General features: G+C 46.0%; 1 pseudogene; it reads left to right on the top strand.

Annotated features, from left to right (window-relative positions):
• The first annotated feature begins 3,221 nt into the window (after positions 1-3,221).
• Positions 3,222-7,823, top strand: LOC147463510 (calcium-transporting ATPase 8, plasma membrane-type pseudogene; annotated as a pseudogene).
• The last annotated feature ends 279 nt before the right edge of the window (positions 7,824-8,102 follow it).

Genomic DNA, 8,102 nt, shown 5'->3' with positions numbered 1-8,102 from the left:
TCTTGATTTCTTGCAGAGAAATGATGTCAATTGGGTAGTTGAGAACCCATGCTTTGATTTTCCTGGCTTTGATGGGGTCCGAGAGCCCCTTTATGTTCCAAGAAAGTGTCTTCATCTATTACTACGTTGGTCTTTGCCTTTCTTAATCTGAGTCCCTGGAGAGGTCTATGCCCTAGAGTTATGGGAACGTTTGTGGTCCTTGTGAACCTCCATAGGGCTGGGGCCAGTGTCCTGGCTTTTTGTCTTCATCGGAGCGACGTTTTCCTTATTGCCTTCAGCTGAAGATGAAGCCTTGTTGAGGTCAATGAGCTTTTCCTGGTTGTCTTTGTTGACCTGCATCTCTAGACGAGACATGGTGACGTCTTCCTCCTCTGACTCAGGCCCATTAGATTCTGCCACCTCGGAGTCCTCCCATTTAAGCAGTGAGGCTAACAGAGAAAATCGGTTAGGAGTTCTAGCCTTGTTCTTATCCATATTGTTTCTTTCCTTTGTATTCCTGTCCTACCTAGAGAGATGGGGAGCATAGCTAGTGGGAGGGGCCTTGGGTTTAGGAGTCTGGCGGACCTTTTGTTCTCGCTCTGGTTTAGTCTTAACGTTCTTGATAGGACAGTCTCTAACGAAATGCCCTTTAGCCCCACAGTGGAAACATGCGTTAGGGAGATATTTGTAGACAAGGGGTTGCTCGAAAGTTTCCCCATCATCTAGGGAGATGATCATGGCTTGGGGAAGGTCTACAGAAATATCCATTTCAATCAGGGCTTGAGGGTGCCATGCGGGGATGTAATCTCCCCTAGGTCTTCCTCCTAATACCTTGCCTAGTTGGGATCCAATAATTCTCAGATGGTTATGGACATGCAGAGGGCAGGTTCAGGAACTCAACCCATACAGGAAAGTGCATCATAGCGTCCCTCTCAACATTGTAATGCTTGTTCCACTTAAACAGGCACAGAGGTGTAGTTCTCAAAATCCATTGCCCTGAGCTTAAGATGCGAAACGCCATTTCTTTAGTGCGAAAGACAAAGACATATTGGTTCTTAGGGAGAGCCTGAATGGTCTCGACCTCTACCCCTAGGGTTCCCCACTGGTCTTTTATCTAGCCTCGCAGTATATCAGCAGGAGGTCGCGGACCAGCCAAAAGCCCTATTCTCCAGATCATTTTGAGTTTTACGGATTTGAAGAGCAGGTAAGATGATGACAGGCTTACCTCCTGTAGTCTGTTGATGGCCTGTTGGAGCAGGGTTTCTGTCTCGAGAATGTTGATCGTCTCTGGTAGTTTGAGGGGTGGTTGCAGCGGCAGAGCCTTCAACACCCCCAACAGATACCCTTGTTGGTGCGAAGGAAGGAGAGGGCTACGTGAAGAACCCGACTTCATGGCGAATAGCTCTCGTAGCTTCAAGGCAATCTATGCTATCAACTGGTAGCGCGAACCCAATGAATAGCCCTTCAACTTGGGACTGGTGGAGACAGTGCAGATGATGCAGTGCGCTTGGGCCGGCTGCATGCAGAAAGGGGGGAGAGTTATTGTGAATGAGGGAGTGGTGAGGTAATTCTCCTGAGGCCCATATGTTTGGCGCCCTATTGTCCTGGCCTAGAGCAGGTAAGGTGGCTTGGGAGGTCATCTCATCTAGCCGGGAGTGGGGAGTTAATGAGGCACGATTATCCCTGGGTGGGAGTTGCTAGAGCCTACGCCATTGCTAGGGTTTCATACGAGCTCTCATGAGAGGTATTTTAGGCACGACCTGTTGCATCTTTTTCAATGTAGATGTTGCAAGTAAAGCTAAGTGTTTTAGTTTGAATAGGAAATGAGGCAATCGTCCACGTGTAAATTTTATTGAGTATCTTGGATTTCTAAGGATTTCTCTTTTCAAAGAGGTAGCCTTAGCTATACAATGTACTGCTAGGGTGAAACCCACTAGCTTCAAAACAACGCCCCCCCCCCCCCCCCCCCCCCCTCCCCCCCTCCTTTTGGTGGGGGGAAAAAACCAAACCACATACACACGCACCCCCACATCCCCCCTTTGGGAAAAAAAAAAACCAAACCACATACACACACACCCCCACATCCCCCAAAGTAGATATGCTAAGCACAACTTAAGAGAAGAACTCATACTAAGAGAGAACGTCTGAGAGAAGATATGCAAAGTGAAGCACTCGTCTAAGCACAAGTTAATTCACAAGAGCGAGTGAGTGTATGTATATATTAGGAAACGAAAAAAGTTACATTGCAAGCCATTTCAAGTTAATGAATCTGGCTATAAGTAATACACAATACATCCATCGTAGATAGAACAAGCAAGCTCTTGGTAATCTTGATTGATGTGCACGATAGCTTGATTAAGTTATTAATAAAGTGACGATGATGCCCTTGTTTGATAAGCTTGCCTGTTTGGTTTGCCTGAAAGGGAGCTTCATATTAGTATTTAGGAGTTTTTTTTTTTTTTTGGGGGGGGGGGGGGGGGGGTTTTGGGTTATGGGGGTCGCTATGGTCCAACAGAGGCTTGTACACAAACACAGAGGAAACAAAACCAGCGATGACGAGCCTAGTCTTTCTAGTGTTTTAAGCATTGACTCTTACTGCCCTATCCATTGCATCTACTCATCTACACACATGGCATACATATCCACTAGAATATTAGGTGCCCCCCTAGCGCGAAAGGGAGCAGAAGGGAGTAATTGTAAGACAAGACATGAAGTGATTGATTTGGTTGCATTTTTCTTCATGTATATGCACAAAGTAGGGAGGGGGTAATGTTTTTTTTTTTTTTTTTTGGCAAAACTCACAATTTGTGAGTGGATTGAAGTAAGCACAACAAAGAATTCACAAACCAGTCTCAAGCTCAAGCCGAACCTTGAGGTACTGAAGATTACAAAATGGATGCCTACCGCCTCTCGGTGAAGCTAATCATAACCGATGAACTATAGTTCTAAGCAAATTAACTCAAATTTTTTCCTAATAAAAACACAGAAATTAGTCCGAGTCTGCCCGTGTTCAGTATGAACAGAGCGACCCATTAGAGCTCTCTAATTATAGCAGTTAGGCATCAAGGTCTGACGCGCTCTGCCGCCGACACTGTTGAGCCGCCCATATTTGGCACGGCACGGCACGGCACGGCATTGCATTCAGCAAGGGAGCTGGAAGGAAGCTTCCATGAGCGGTTTCCGTGTTCATCTTGCTATAAGCATGGGTCTCTTACATCCCATGGTTAGCTTCTTCTGCACACCCCCCTCTCTCTCTCTCTCTCTCTCTCTCTCACACACACACACACACACACACACACACACACACACACACACACACATATTTCCCTACGCACATTGTGTTCACACATCAATCCATTCAATCTCTGATCAATTTGCGAATGTCTTTTGCTAATGACGCTGCTGCGGGATTACGTTCAAGTGTGACTCCTTCCGTCCCCAATCCGACGCTGGATCACTTTTTGCCTCATGCATCTCCACAAGTGATTCTGCAAGGGCATCCTTTGAGTTCCTATGAATGCAACTCTCCTCCGTCCTCATCAGCAACACTCGTTCTTGATGTGGAGTCCGTTTTGCATGACTCTGATGGCTATGGCTCTCTGATCTACAACCAGTCTCACCGTGCCAACATCTCTTTCAAGGTAGCCAGCTATGCTGTCGTTGCAGTGTTGCGATTTCAATCGCAAAAAGGAAGAAAATCTGAGCCACATGAGGTGTCAATGTGGGTCGATATTACACCAGATATCGCAGGTAATCACAATTTCCCTCCTGAATTTGTCAGCTGCATCACCGACATTGTCCAAACCAGGGACCCTGATTTAGTGAAGAAGTTGGGAGGCCTTTCAGGCTTGGCCTCACAGCTGCGCACAGATCTAAACCGAGGACTACAAACCGATTGCAAGTTGGCCCTGCAAGCTGAGGACGACGCAATTCTTCATCGCAAACATGCCTTTGGAGAGAATGCCTATCCTCGGAAGAAAGACAAAACATTCTGGGGCTTTCTATGGGAAGCTTGCCATGATACAACCCTCAACATTCTTATGCTTTGTGCAGCCCTCTCGCTTGGGTTCGGCATCAAGTCAGATGGCATCAAAGAAGGATGGTATGATGGAGTCAGCATTGCAATAGCTATACTTTTGGTGATTGTTGTGACTGGTGTGAGCAACTATAAGCAGTCGAGGCAGTTTCAACACTTGTCGGAGGAAAGAGATAACATCCAGGTGCAGGCGATTAGGAATGGGCGCCATATAACTGTGCCTCTTATTGACATTGTAGTGGGAGACATTGTGCAACTGAAGATTGGAGATCAAGTGCCTGCCGATGGCTTACTGGTGCAAGGCCAATCTCTCTCCATCGACGAATCCAGTTTCACTGGGGAGAGTGATTACTACATGCCTGATCCTGACGAGCATGCATTTCTACGGTCTGGCTCCAAGGTACAAGATGGGTATGGCTCCATGCTTGTTATTGGAGTTGGAAGCAACACTGAATGGGGCCACATGATGGCTCTTCTTAGCAACAAGAATGGTGCTGAGGAGACACCTTTGCAAGTGCGCTTGTCAAAGGCAGCAACTTTTATTGGAAAAGTGGGTCTCTCTGTGGCTCTTCTGGTTCTTGTCATCTTAATCATATTCTATTTCACAGGCCATTCCAGCAGTAGCGGTGATGCAAAGTTTGTTGCTGGCCAGACAAGTGCCACTGATGCCATGGATGCGTTGGTTCACATCTTCTCCATAGCCGTCACCATAGTGGTTGTGGCAGTTCCTGAAGGCCTTCCCCTTGCCGTGACATTGACGCTCGCTTATTCAATGAGAAAGATGATGAAGGATAATGCTCTTGTGCGTCGCCTTGCTGCTTGTGAGACCATGGGATCTGCTACGACTATTTGTAGTGATAAGACAGGCACTCTTACCATGAATCAGATGACTGTAGTGAAGTCATGGCTTGCAGGGAAAATTGTTACTTCTGAAGATGAGGAAGGCGAGTTCATGCCAGCATTGTCCAGCAACTTGAAAAGCCTCTTGTTTCAGGCAATTGCGCAAAACAGTACGGGAAGTGTTGATGTTTTCAATAATAAGCAATGTGGTTCAAACAATGAGAAGCTGATGCAAGTAGATGTGGTGGGATCGCCTACAGAAAAAGCTCTTCTATGGTGGGGTTTGAATGCTGGCATGAACTTTCAAGCATCCAGGTCTGAATCAAGGATTGTGCAGGTGGAGACATTCAGCTCCGCTAAGAAGCGTGCCGGTGTGGCTGTAGAGACATACGACAATCAATTAGTTGTTCACTGGAAGGGTGCAGCAGAAATTATTCTCTCAATGTGCAACAAGTGGGTGGACATGGACATAGATCTGGAGACTGAGGCTGGAGGTTTGTCCGAGAAGCTGATGACCAATGAGAAAAGGCAGGAGCTTCATGCCATGATTGAATCCATGGCTTCTTGCAGTTTGAGATGTGTGGCATTCGCATATGCCCTACTACCACAAGAAAGTGGGACGGTTGCGAAAGTGGGGCGTGATTGGAGTCTGCCAGACTTGAATCTAACATTCTTGGCTCTAATGGGGATGAAAGATCCGTGTCGACCCACGGTAAGGGCAGCTGTGAGTGCTGTGAAAGCGGCTGGTGTGAGTGTTAGGATGGTCACTGGTGACAATTTGGCCACCGCAAAGGCCATCGCTTTGGAATGTGGAATCATGGGAATGGCAGCGGATCAAATGGCTGTGGAGGGGGCAGTTCTTAGGAGCTGGACAGAATGTGAGCGAAAGCAAAATTTGCCTCGGGTCGTAGTGATTGCTCGCGCATTACCCTCGGACAAACTATTGCTTGTAGAGACTCTCCAATCAATGGGAGAGGTGGTTGCAGTGACGGGCGATGGGACTAATGATGCCCCAGCATTGCACAAGGCAGACATTGGCCTCTCAATGGGGATACAAGGAACAGAGGTGGCTAAAGAAAGCTCAGACATTATAATCCTCGATGACAACTTTGCATCTGTTGTCAAGGTGTTGAGATGGGGACGCTCAGTTAGCTTCAACATACAGAAGTTCCTTCAATTTCAGCTCACAGTGAATGTGACAGCTCTTGCTGTGAATTTTGTGGCAGCTGTCTCATCAGGTGATGTGCCTTTGACTGTGGTGCAGTTGCTGTGGGTGAATTTGATAATGGATACGTTGGGCGCTTTGGCTCTAGCAACAGAGCCTCCCACTGATGAGCTTATGCACAAACCGCCAATGGGTCGGAAAGAGCCCCTCATCTCCTACACCATGTGGAGAAACTTGGGTATCCAATCCATATACCAGATAGCAATTCTCTTAACACTGCAATACAAAGGAGTAGACCTGTTGCGTCTTTCAGGTGAGGAAGATGCTGACACCATCAACCGCACTGTCATCTTCAACACCTTTGTCTTTTGCCAGCTCTTCAATGAGATGAATGCACGCCAACCGTATCGCTTGAACATCTTCAAGGGTCTTCAAAACAACAGGCTATTTCTGGGTATATTGGCCAGCACCGCCGTTTTGCAGGTGGTGATGGTGGAGTTTTTGGAGAAGTTTGCATCAACGAGTCAATTGGGTTGGCAACAATGGCTGGTTTGCATTGGTTTGGCGTCACTTAGTTGGCCAATTGCACTCCTTGCCAAGTTCATTCCTGTCCCCAAAATGGCATTACACTAGTGTCATCGATCGGCAAATGATGGCAACACAAGAATGAAAAACTAACATTGCTAAAACTTTCATGTCACTCACAACCCTCTCGTGATCTAACTAGGAAATTAAACATATTTATGTTATCAATGTGCCCGAAGCCTACATTATAAGGGTACAAAGCTACTGTTCTTTATAACAAAAAATTCAGATTTCTACATAACTCTTCCCACCTCTTCATTGATTTGTAATGCTTGTAGCAATAATAGAAGATCGTATATACAAATTGGAAAACAAAATCAAAACTGGACGAAGGGCACGAGCACGATTGTAGAAGGTTCAAACAACAGCTCATAACAAGCCAACGCTTAAATGTCTACTGTGTGTGAGTGCAACTGTGCCATATCCTGTGCTCGAGATTCTAAACAGGACGGAAGGAAGGCCTGATCCCACATGTGGCAGCCAATGATATGACTGAGCTGTGCGTACTCTCGCCACATGCCTAATGAAATATGGGAACAACTCAAGGATACATACACTGACAAGGTCATCTCAGCTCATGTGAACAATTTGAAGCATTTGATGAAACTAGGGATGTCTGAAGATGAAGATATTGAAAATTCATTTGAACTGATCACCTGGCCATGGACGATGTAAGGCTTTTCGGGTCTTGATTTACCAACCAAAGCGCAAGCTATGATCTTGCTCGTCGATCTACCATAACCACGAAAGCTTATAATATGGCTACCCTTTCTGTACGCATACGCATCCACACTATCCATGAGTCAAGAGTCATGCTATGGTTTTCTACTCCCCTTCATCATCTACCTCTACACTTGCCATGTCCGCCTCTATCTGACCCAAGCCGCGCTTCCCTCACAAGTCTGGTATTTAGCCTGGCCTAAACCTTTTCTTGCCTCAAGCACCTGCTAAGCGGCAGTGAATTTATGATAGAAAATCATGCAAACTCACTGTCATTCTATTTCACAGTAATGGATATTCCTACAACAATTCCACACAACAGCCCACATCATGTCTTGCACTATACTTGAATTATTCTCTCTCTTCCTCATCAATTCACTCACGTTCTTCACTATCTTTGTATTTAGGCCTACATCTTTGCAATGCCTACATCTTTGTTGGCTATCTCAGCTAGTTGCACTCTCAATACACAAGCTATCCTAGTTTGATTTGCTATCATGTTGGGAGTATCATGTAATGAATATGCTATGAAATTTTGCACACATAGCTTATGAATAATTTTCATGCTTTTGTAAAGGCACCACATCGGCATACATTTTAGACCTTCATTTCCATAGCCTGGCAAGAAATCCTCACTTTGCATTTGGTTAAAACAGCCAAGAGCTTCCTTTTCATAGTCATGTTGGATATATCCCCGGGTAGCCTTGCCAGGCATATCCTCCCATCATTTCGCTCCAAGGACTCATTCACTAGCAAGAAGACCTCAGTTTGCATTTT

Source organism: Adiantum capillus-veneris, chromosome 2 (assembly GCF_014529385.1).
Source record: "Adiantum capillus-veneris isolate H3 chromosome 2, ASM1452938v2, whole genome shotgun sequence".
In the NCBI taxonomy this organism is placed as follows: domain Eukaryota; kingdom Viridiplantae; phylum Streptophyta; class Polypodiopsida; order Polypodiales; family Pteridaceae; genus Adiantum; species Adiantum capillus-veneris.
The sequence above is the reverse complement of the archived record's forward strand: the minus strand, read 5'-3'. Positions and strand labels throughout refer to the sequence as shown.